This window comes from Aulostomus chinensis, chromosome 16, assembly GCF_037954235.1.
Source record: "Aulostomus chinensis isolate RoL2024-O1b breed Wild chromosome 16, RoL_Achi_v1.0, whole genome shotgun sequence".
Lineage (NCBI taxonomy): Eukaryota > Metazoa > Chordata > Actinopteri > Syngnathiformes > Aulostomidae > Aulostomus > Aulostomus chinensis.
The window spans coordinates 7,647,537-7,656,375 of record NC_141335.1 but is presented as its reverse complement, the minus strand read 5'-3'; positions in this window follow the sequence as shown (position 1 = coordinate 7,656,375).

Genomic DNA, 8,839 nt, shown 5'->3' with positions numbered 1-8,839 from the left:
AACCAGCTCTTCTGGGAGGATCCCGAGGCGTTCCCAGGCCAGCCGAGAGATATAATCCCTCCGCCGTGTCCTGGGTCGGCCCCGAGGCCTCCTCCCAGTTGGACATGCCTGGAAAACCTCCAGAGGGAGGCGCCCAGGAGGCATCCTCACCAGATGCCCGAACCACCTCAACTGGCTCCTCTTGACATGGAGGAGCAGCGGCTCTACTCTGAGTCCCTCCCGAATGACTGAGCTTCTCACCCTGTCTCTAAGGGGGAGCCCAGCCACCCTCCGGAGGAAACTCATTTCGGCCGCTTGTATTCGCGATCTTGTTCTTTCGGTCATTACCCAAAACTCATGACCATAGGTGAGGATTGGAACGTAGATTGACCGGTAAATCGAGAGCCTCGCCTTTTGGCTAAGCTCCCTCTTCACCACAACAGACTGGTTTAGCAACCGCAAGACTGCGGATGCCGCCCCAATCCGCCTGTCAATCTCCCGCTCCATCTTACCCTCACTCGTGAACAAGACCCCGAGATACTTAAACTCCTCCACCTGAGGTAAGACCTCCCCCCCGACCCGGAGTGGGCAAACCACCCTTTTCCGGCTGAGGACCATGGCCTCAGACTTGGAGGTGCTGATTCTCATTTATTGATCTTCCATTCAGCAAGTGTCCAAATTCCATTTTTATTTTTCCTTTCAAGATGTAAAATAGTCATTTGATAATGCACACAGACCTGGAGATGTCAGCCCCAAACCTCTCCTTTGTCAAGACAACCGGCCTATCAGGAACACATCAGTTTGATTAGACCGGCAGTGTCAAGAGAGAAGTTCATTTTTCCAGACTAATCCACTCTACTACCATGCCTTCATGTGTTAACATTGATGTTACTCTCTTATGTACGTGGCTAGTTTGACTGAAAACACGCCACTAAGAAGACGTTCCCATCCCATTATCACCTGAATGTAAGTTCAGTATTCTCTCTGCTCTACTTCTGCATTGCTCTCATCTTTCTCTTGACTTCACTGCTCATCTCAATTGCTCTTTGATGCACCACTGTGTTAAAAATCTAACTGCTCACTCGCTGCTGCTGCTGCTGCAGCTGCCGCTAGTGCTACTAGTGGGCAGGGTGAATAATTGTAGTTTCTAAAGCCTTTTTTTTTTTTTTTTTTAATGAAACCTGCTACCTGCAGCTGAAAACAGCTCTCATGAAAGCAGTGGCAATGAAGAAAAAAACACAACACTGATCTGAAAGCTGCTCAAACACCAAAGGTCTGGGAGGACCTGGAGAAATGGCTGTCAGGGTTCCTTAAGTTTCCGCTTTTTCGTGCAAGTAGCAACCGTTTTTGGCTTTAAACTAAAACTGTCCATTTCTCCAGACTATGAGTAACTCTGGATGCCATATATGACCCATAAAAAGAGGTTTTCGCACGCGCATAATGCTTTTTCAGTTTTTCGGAGAGTCATTCTTCCCGTATGTCAGAGTCTGTTTTTCAACAGGATTGTTTCTTCCTTGCCAGACTGTGCATTGATAAATAATGATTATGTCTGTGTAACAAATTTGCCTGAATTAGGAGGAAGCATTTGAGTGTCTGGTACTTGCTGCTGTAATGATGAGGACATAAAAATAAGCTTGCTTTGCAGCTCATTCTACAGTACATTTTCTTCTCAGTACTGATAGAAAAAAACAGATGTCTGGACAAATTTCTGCACAAAATGAAGCCAGAAAAAGCAGTCGAGCCCTTAAAGCTCAATGCAGCACAGGTGCTTGATACAAACATCCATAAAGAGCAATGAGTCGGCTCTGTTTTTGCAATATGGAGGATGAATTTGGACAAATTTGGAAAAAGACAACAGCAACAACAGCAGCTCAACTTTTTTGAACAAAGCTGACCTCCTGTGTCCTAGGTTGAGCTCCCCGACCTGTCAGCCGCAAGTAAAGCCCCACATGCACAGCAAACAATGATTGAAGATCACTTGACACCCTTATGTCCCACTGCAGGCATCAGATTTGAAATGCCCACAGGTACCGGGATGGTATCAACAGGTTCTTTGTTGAATGCTCCAGAATCACAACCAATTTGGAGTGGATGCATCGAGGCAGTTTGACACGCTTCAAAACGCTTTAGGTGTTTTTTGCACTTTAAAACACTGTAAAAAAAAAAATGCCCGTTGGATGCTTGAAGTTTCAGTTTTCCTGGCAAACATTAACGAGTTCTCAACAAATGAAAAGTCTTCAAATCAGGCTGAATACAATAGGCGTGTAAAAAATAAACAAGAGTGAATGGAAGATTAAGTTATGACCTTCAATTACCTCTCTGATGCTGGAGAGTCTGTCAGCTGTGAAGAACATGTCAGAACAAGAGAAGGATGAGACAAACCCACCTAGAGTTTGAGAGTTTGTTTACCACATCTTCAGATTTTTGCCAAAATCTGCAGCTGATGAAGGATCACGCAAAGGTGTTGGCCTAGTTAATTGTATAGAACTGCAAATTATATTCTGTAATCATCGGAAACTGCATTTCTGAGGCAAAACTCTCTTTTTTTTTTTCTCCCAGGAGAACCAAATTCAGTGACTCAGCAACCAACAGATGGTGAAGAACAAATGCTACAATTTACAGAGTAGAAAAAGAAAAACAGTCATGCGATTTAACGCACATCACACACATACACACACACACATACACATTCACACATACACATACACATACACAAAAACTAGTAGAATTAAAGTAGAGACTTGGGAAAATTACTCCTCTCAAAGTCTTGAGCATACACAGTGAAAAGTAATTTAATGAGTCATCACTCCACTGCATATTTAAATACAGCAGAACATTGTTTGCCTGAATGACATGAATGCTAGAATAGTTCATATAATAGATTTTCAGTCCATTTTGAATGCCAATCGCAGAGAGAGCCTGAAGGCTTATAGTTTAAGAAAAGATACTTTTAGGCTCTTAGAAATGGCTTCAGAGGTTGCTTTTGTCAGGTGGTTGTTTTGGATGAGAGTGGGGCTAATTCTTTTCCTATAGATTTTGAAATTTGATGATAAAAATGAGTCTCTTTCAAGAGAAGTAGATGGATTTTATTTGATCATGACTAAAAGTGTGATTTTTTTTATTTGCGTGAGCTAACAAAAACTAAGTATATCTTTACCAACACTTCAGACCTATCAGAACTATTCTTGAGGCAACGTCCCCTAACATTCTGAGAATATCCGTCATGAATGGATTGAATGTCTGCAAAAGGAGAAAAGCTGGATAATTGTTTTGCACATCAAAACTTAAATGAATATAAATATACCCTTGAAACTTTGGATACATGCAAGGCATTTCTTCCAAGACTTTCTGTGCATGTTTCAACCTTTTTGGATGCCCCCTTTCCGTCTTTCTCTCTTTGTCTTCTTCTGCTCAGTTGGAGGGATCAGGAGGAGATTCATGTCCCCAGGAGAGTATTTGTCAGTAACAGATCAGCCAGAGCTGCAGCACTGGCAGGTATCTCCATCACCTCATGGTGCCTTTCCTCCCCTGCATTGATCAAATCCCTGTGTGTGGCTAAGTGGGGTCTGGAATCACATCTGCTGCCTGAGAGACTCTCTAGCAACTGGGGACTAGGTGGAGATCTATGCTCAATGCTTAGCAGAAGCTCGGCTCCCAGCTCACACATAGCGTAGCTTCGTTATCTTCAGTTTCAATGGTCCTCGAGGAACATCTGCCTAAAAAAGGGACACGCTAAACAAAAGGAAATTGGACGTCTTTTTATGTAGGGAGCAGAAATCATCTTCATGTAAATCCTTCCTCCCTGTACGCTGAGGGTGGTGACGCTTCACAATCCTCTCCCGTCTCAGAGCACATAATAGTCTTGTCCAATACTGAAGGACACACTTGTTTTGTCCCTCTGATGTTCTCTGAAACTGACACCACAGATTCACCACGTCCTCCTGACTGAGTTCAGGAAACGAGACGTCGTGCGATTGACAGACACGATCACGAGGCATCTGTCAAACGGTTACATTTCTCTGATGCATCAATCTGCTGTTTTACACACTGGCATTGATTGAAGAAATGTGTTGGGTGTTGGGTAAGGTAAGTACAGCCGCATGAACATCATCTGACTTAGAATTTTATCAGTGATATTCTAACTTTTTTTTTAAAGACATTTAAACCGTTCTTTCACTCTTCTTTTTCTTATTTCTTTCTGTTTGCAACATAGAATTTGAGCAACAACAACAACAAAAATCCTGTCTTGTCTGATTTTTTGTCATTTCCCGTGTTATTCCTCACGCCTTTTACCCCCTTTCACCGATTCACCATGTGAGGCGTAAACCACAGCTTCACAACAAAGTCATGTAGTTTGAACACTGCAACAATCTGATGACTGAGTGTGTTCACGCTGCATTTACTTAAAAATAATTTTGAAAAATTATTAAAAGGTTTTAAAAGCCGTTTTGGTTTGTTAAACAGATTTGCTCCAGTTAAACCGTGTTGCTCGATTACCTCCACCAAGTTTAACAGAAATCAGCCAAAGTTTTTTTTTGTTTTTGTTTTGTTTTTTACAAAATCTTGCTAAAACACAGACAACAGAGAAAACATTGCCTCCTTGAGGGAGGTAATAAAAGAAGCGCTAATGTTGCATAAATCACAATCCAGGGTTAATACCTGGAACTCATTTGGAGTCCCTTCCACATGAGACGATGCACTGAATTCACTATCAAAAAACTTCTTTCTGTAAAATATTGATATAGAATATTGGAGCAGGTCAAATGCAATAAAAAGGGGTGTCCTTTGTTTTCTTTTCAGACTTGAACCTGACAGATTCTGAATATAAGTCGCTATGTCATTTGACATGGAAGCTACTGAAAAAAGAAAAAAAAACCACTCTCTCTATATATATGTACCTCTGATATTTTATGTCCTATATTTTAATCAAAAATTCATTCTTATTTCCAGTCACCTGTACAGACGTATATATATATTCCAAAGTACCCTCATTACCTTGGAGGTACAAACATTAACTGCTAGCTGCAACCCTCTAATGGAAAGAAACGGACAGTGATCTACCAGGGCCAAACAGATCGATCTGAGCCTTTCCAAACATGCTAAACTGGGCTTTGGCTTTAATGAAATTCTACTTCCCTGAAGGCCAACACACAGAGATGGAGTGGGAGCAAATGACTCCTTGCATGAGCCAGCAAAGAAAATAACTCTCACTTCAATGGCCTGAAAAAGTGGAACACTGAGATTCCAAGACTTCATACATCCCTGAACAAAAAGGGTTTGCATTTATTTCTTCAGGCATGCTGAAAGTGTATCAAGAGACCTCGCCTGGCCCTCGTCCCCCAATAATATTTTTGCGCTGATCTTAAGCAGTATTGTGGTAATTAAATGATACAGCGCTAGTAATTGAGTTAAATACCTCATAACAAAATCAACAAACATCTGTTTGTGAGGATTTTGAGTTACACGTTTTGAAGAGTTTCAACAAGGAAGGGATTTTTCAAAGGTGGTAGAACCAAAATGAAAAATGTGTCTCCTGGTTTATGAGATATCTGACAACAACACCCAGACAACAGTGACAGTTCCTCATTTGAACTCTGACAGATGACTTATTTCTGTTCTAAAACCAGAGTAAATATAGAGTTACAATGTGTTCAGTGACTGCATCAACCATCTTAGTACACGTGTTGTCGCGGCTTCGGAGTTTCCAATAGAATACAAGAGAAAGAATACAACTCAAGTTTAAAATTGGTTCCAGTTTGCCATTCGTAGCTGCACTTTACCTCAAGAACAGAGTCCTATGAAACGTTTTTCAAAGCGGTCGAAGATCAGTCAATAGCTGTCGCAAAATGTGTGGCAATTACAAGCCTTGAAGGGTTTTCTTTGTATTTTAGTCAATTGTTCGACAAGCAAGCTAAGGGGGGGGGGGGGGGGGCAAACGGTTATTGTGGCTGCCTTATTGGGTTAAATTTAGGTAAAGAAAATTGTTACGCTTGCTGTAAAAAGAGGATTTTAATGGTGCCGTTTCAGTCTCGATGCACCTGTCTTCAGTTGTTGGCGCGCAGATTTCAGATTGCCTTGCATTTTTTTACTGGATGGTCGGACATTTTCTTGTTTTACTCGTGAGCAGGTAGAAGTGTTTTAATAGCGTGAGGGTGAACAGGCCAGTCGCAGGTCGGACCAGTCGCTAATATTCACATTCTCTAGCGTGCTGTTTCACCCCAGATAGCCTATTGAATGTTTGTGGCAGACTGTCACATTGGCCTTGGCCTACCACATTTTTGTCAATTATCCAGCAATGGTCTTGGACACATTGGAAAGGGTGAGGTGGGGCCTTTTTGGCAAAAGCAGAATCCACTGATGTAGACTGACGCTTGGCGTAAAGTGCCCTCACAGAAATGGCACAGAGGTAGAAAAGTGTCAGCTTCATCAGGCAGAAGAGGAAATCCCTATCAGGTCAGTTTAAGAGATCTCAGCATCTTCCCCGTACGCATGTCGAGTGACAGAGGACTCACTCAGCCACAGCAACTCATCAATATGACCTCCACTGTACAGGTAAAAAAAAACCTCAGCACCGGTGTCGCTCTATTCCAGTGAAATATGCTATAAAAATAAACTTGACTCAGTTTCTGTCTCATTTCTCTTCTCTGTCTTTCTGTGCGTTTGTCATTCAATCTTTTTCACACTGAATTTAAGAGGTTTTCATGCCTGGCAGTGGAGGACAGAGGATCATGAAAACAGCTCTTTTAGACTTGAAATGCTGACTGATTAAATTTTACAATTACTCAACCTGCAACTGCTTTAAAGTGAAGAATTCCTGCATTTCTGTGATTAGAATAATTAATTTATCACCCTTCTTTAACATTGAAAAGATGTTGTTGGTTGTAATAGCAGCTGTGGTAATTATGACTGAAGCGCCAGGGAGAAACCAGAAACCATAAAGTGAGAGAGTTTGTGTAGGCAGGAGGTTGAGGTGGTGGGTAGGTTAACAACACACTGGGCTTTGCCAAGTTGCATAAATCCAAGTTTCAAGTTTAGTTATGGTTGGACCTTTTTTTGTGACATCTTGCCTTTATTTCATCGGCTTATTCAACAAACTCTCAAGAAAAGCGGTGCTGAATGCTTTTGAGTACTGTCCAAGATGTCTGACTGTCTTAAAACAGAGCAGAATGTTGAACGCTTGCTGCTCGTCAGCTGCCGTAACCGCTCTCGTGCCTGGCGTGGGAAAAGAACCTCTGATTAATGTGATATTTCAGCTTTCAAGTTCGAAAGCAAGACAATGTACTGCAACTTCTCTGACATGACAGCGACAGGCTGCATGGAAATGGTTACTCAACACATGTAATAAATATATACTGAAATACTGTTATTACTCATTATGACTGTGCAGCCTGAAGTCCACAGTGAAGCTTCAGACCGCAGCCGCGCCATGGCCCTGCTCCCTCAGATATAATATCACGCTTCATCAGTATGAACAGTAACATCACGAGTGATACCAAATGAACTGATCTGACGTCTAAAATTTCATTTTCTTTGAAAAGGAAAATGAGATGAAACGTTATGTTTGATAAATATTTTCACGGGACAGCTGTCTTGCGTACGCAGCCGAAGTGGAAAAAGCAGGACTTCCGCTCGCCACAAAGATTTGTTTGAGGTCAAAGTCACTCTCATGTCATGTGAATGTGATCACGAACACCCCGAGGGAATTTATCCCAACGTGCCCACAAACATACACTGGGAAAAAAATTTTCAGGGTCAAAGGTCAGCTCAAATGGACATGATATCTAAAGAACCCCTTGAGGAAATTTCTTCAAATAGTATATACATCCACTGGGACTCAAGGATGACCTGTAAAGCTTTTGGAGGTCAAGGTCCAAGGTCACTGTGATAGGCACGCATTATTCCTAGTTACTCAGGTGGCGAAGCTTGCTAGTTACTTGACATCAGATTCCAGCTGTCCAAAAAGGCCAAATTTGCAACGACACGTGCTCCTGACGGATGAGAGACTCTGTGAGAATACTGCAGTACTGCGAAGGAAACCGAACGTGAGCGTCAGTGTTAGATCGTCTGACTGTGAATAAAACACTCACTGATGGATTCTGTAGTGCAAATGTTCGTGTTTTTATATATGTTCAAATACAGTACGTCTGATCACAGCTGTTCTTTTGTACGTGTGTTATAAAATATTTGAAGCATCTGTGAGCAGACTGTTTGCCACAGTATGTGATTTTCGGATTGTTATTAATTGCACAACAGAAACATTACAACGCTGCAATGTTATTGTTTGTGTTGCTCTTATGTTGTTATTTTATGCATCACTGGATATGATTAAAGAGCAGCGTGAGTAATAGCTCAGAGTTAGAACTTCAGTAGACAGAAGTATTTGTCTTTCCAATTTGTGAGACAATGAACAGATGCCTCCAGATGCTCTGTGTTTCTGCAGCACATTGCAGAGCAACAGCTAATATTGCTCTACTGGAACTCATTGGTTTTTAAACAGAGTAATTACATATAAAACAATATTTCAGAAATTTCTGTTTACTTTCTCACTCATGACAGGTCTATACTATATGACCTGTTGTTTCTCTGCTGCTTGCAACGTGTCGTTATAAAGAAACTGAAAAATAGTGTCTCTGGACCTTTGTGGTTTCAATGTTGAATTTATTTTGAAAGTACCTGGTGCGTATTGAGCTGCTGGATTAATATTGTTCTTAGTCCTGTTGGTGCATCCGGCCAGTTCTTGTTAGACCGAGTGATTGCTAATGTTTGTTTCCAATTTTCCCTGTAAGGTTATTTTTAACTTTTTCAAACTTTTGGTTATTGCCTGCTCCTCATTTATACTTTTGTTAAGCTGCCTGCTATC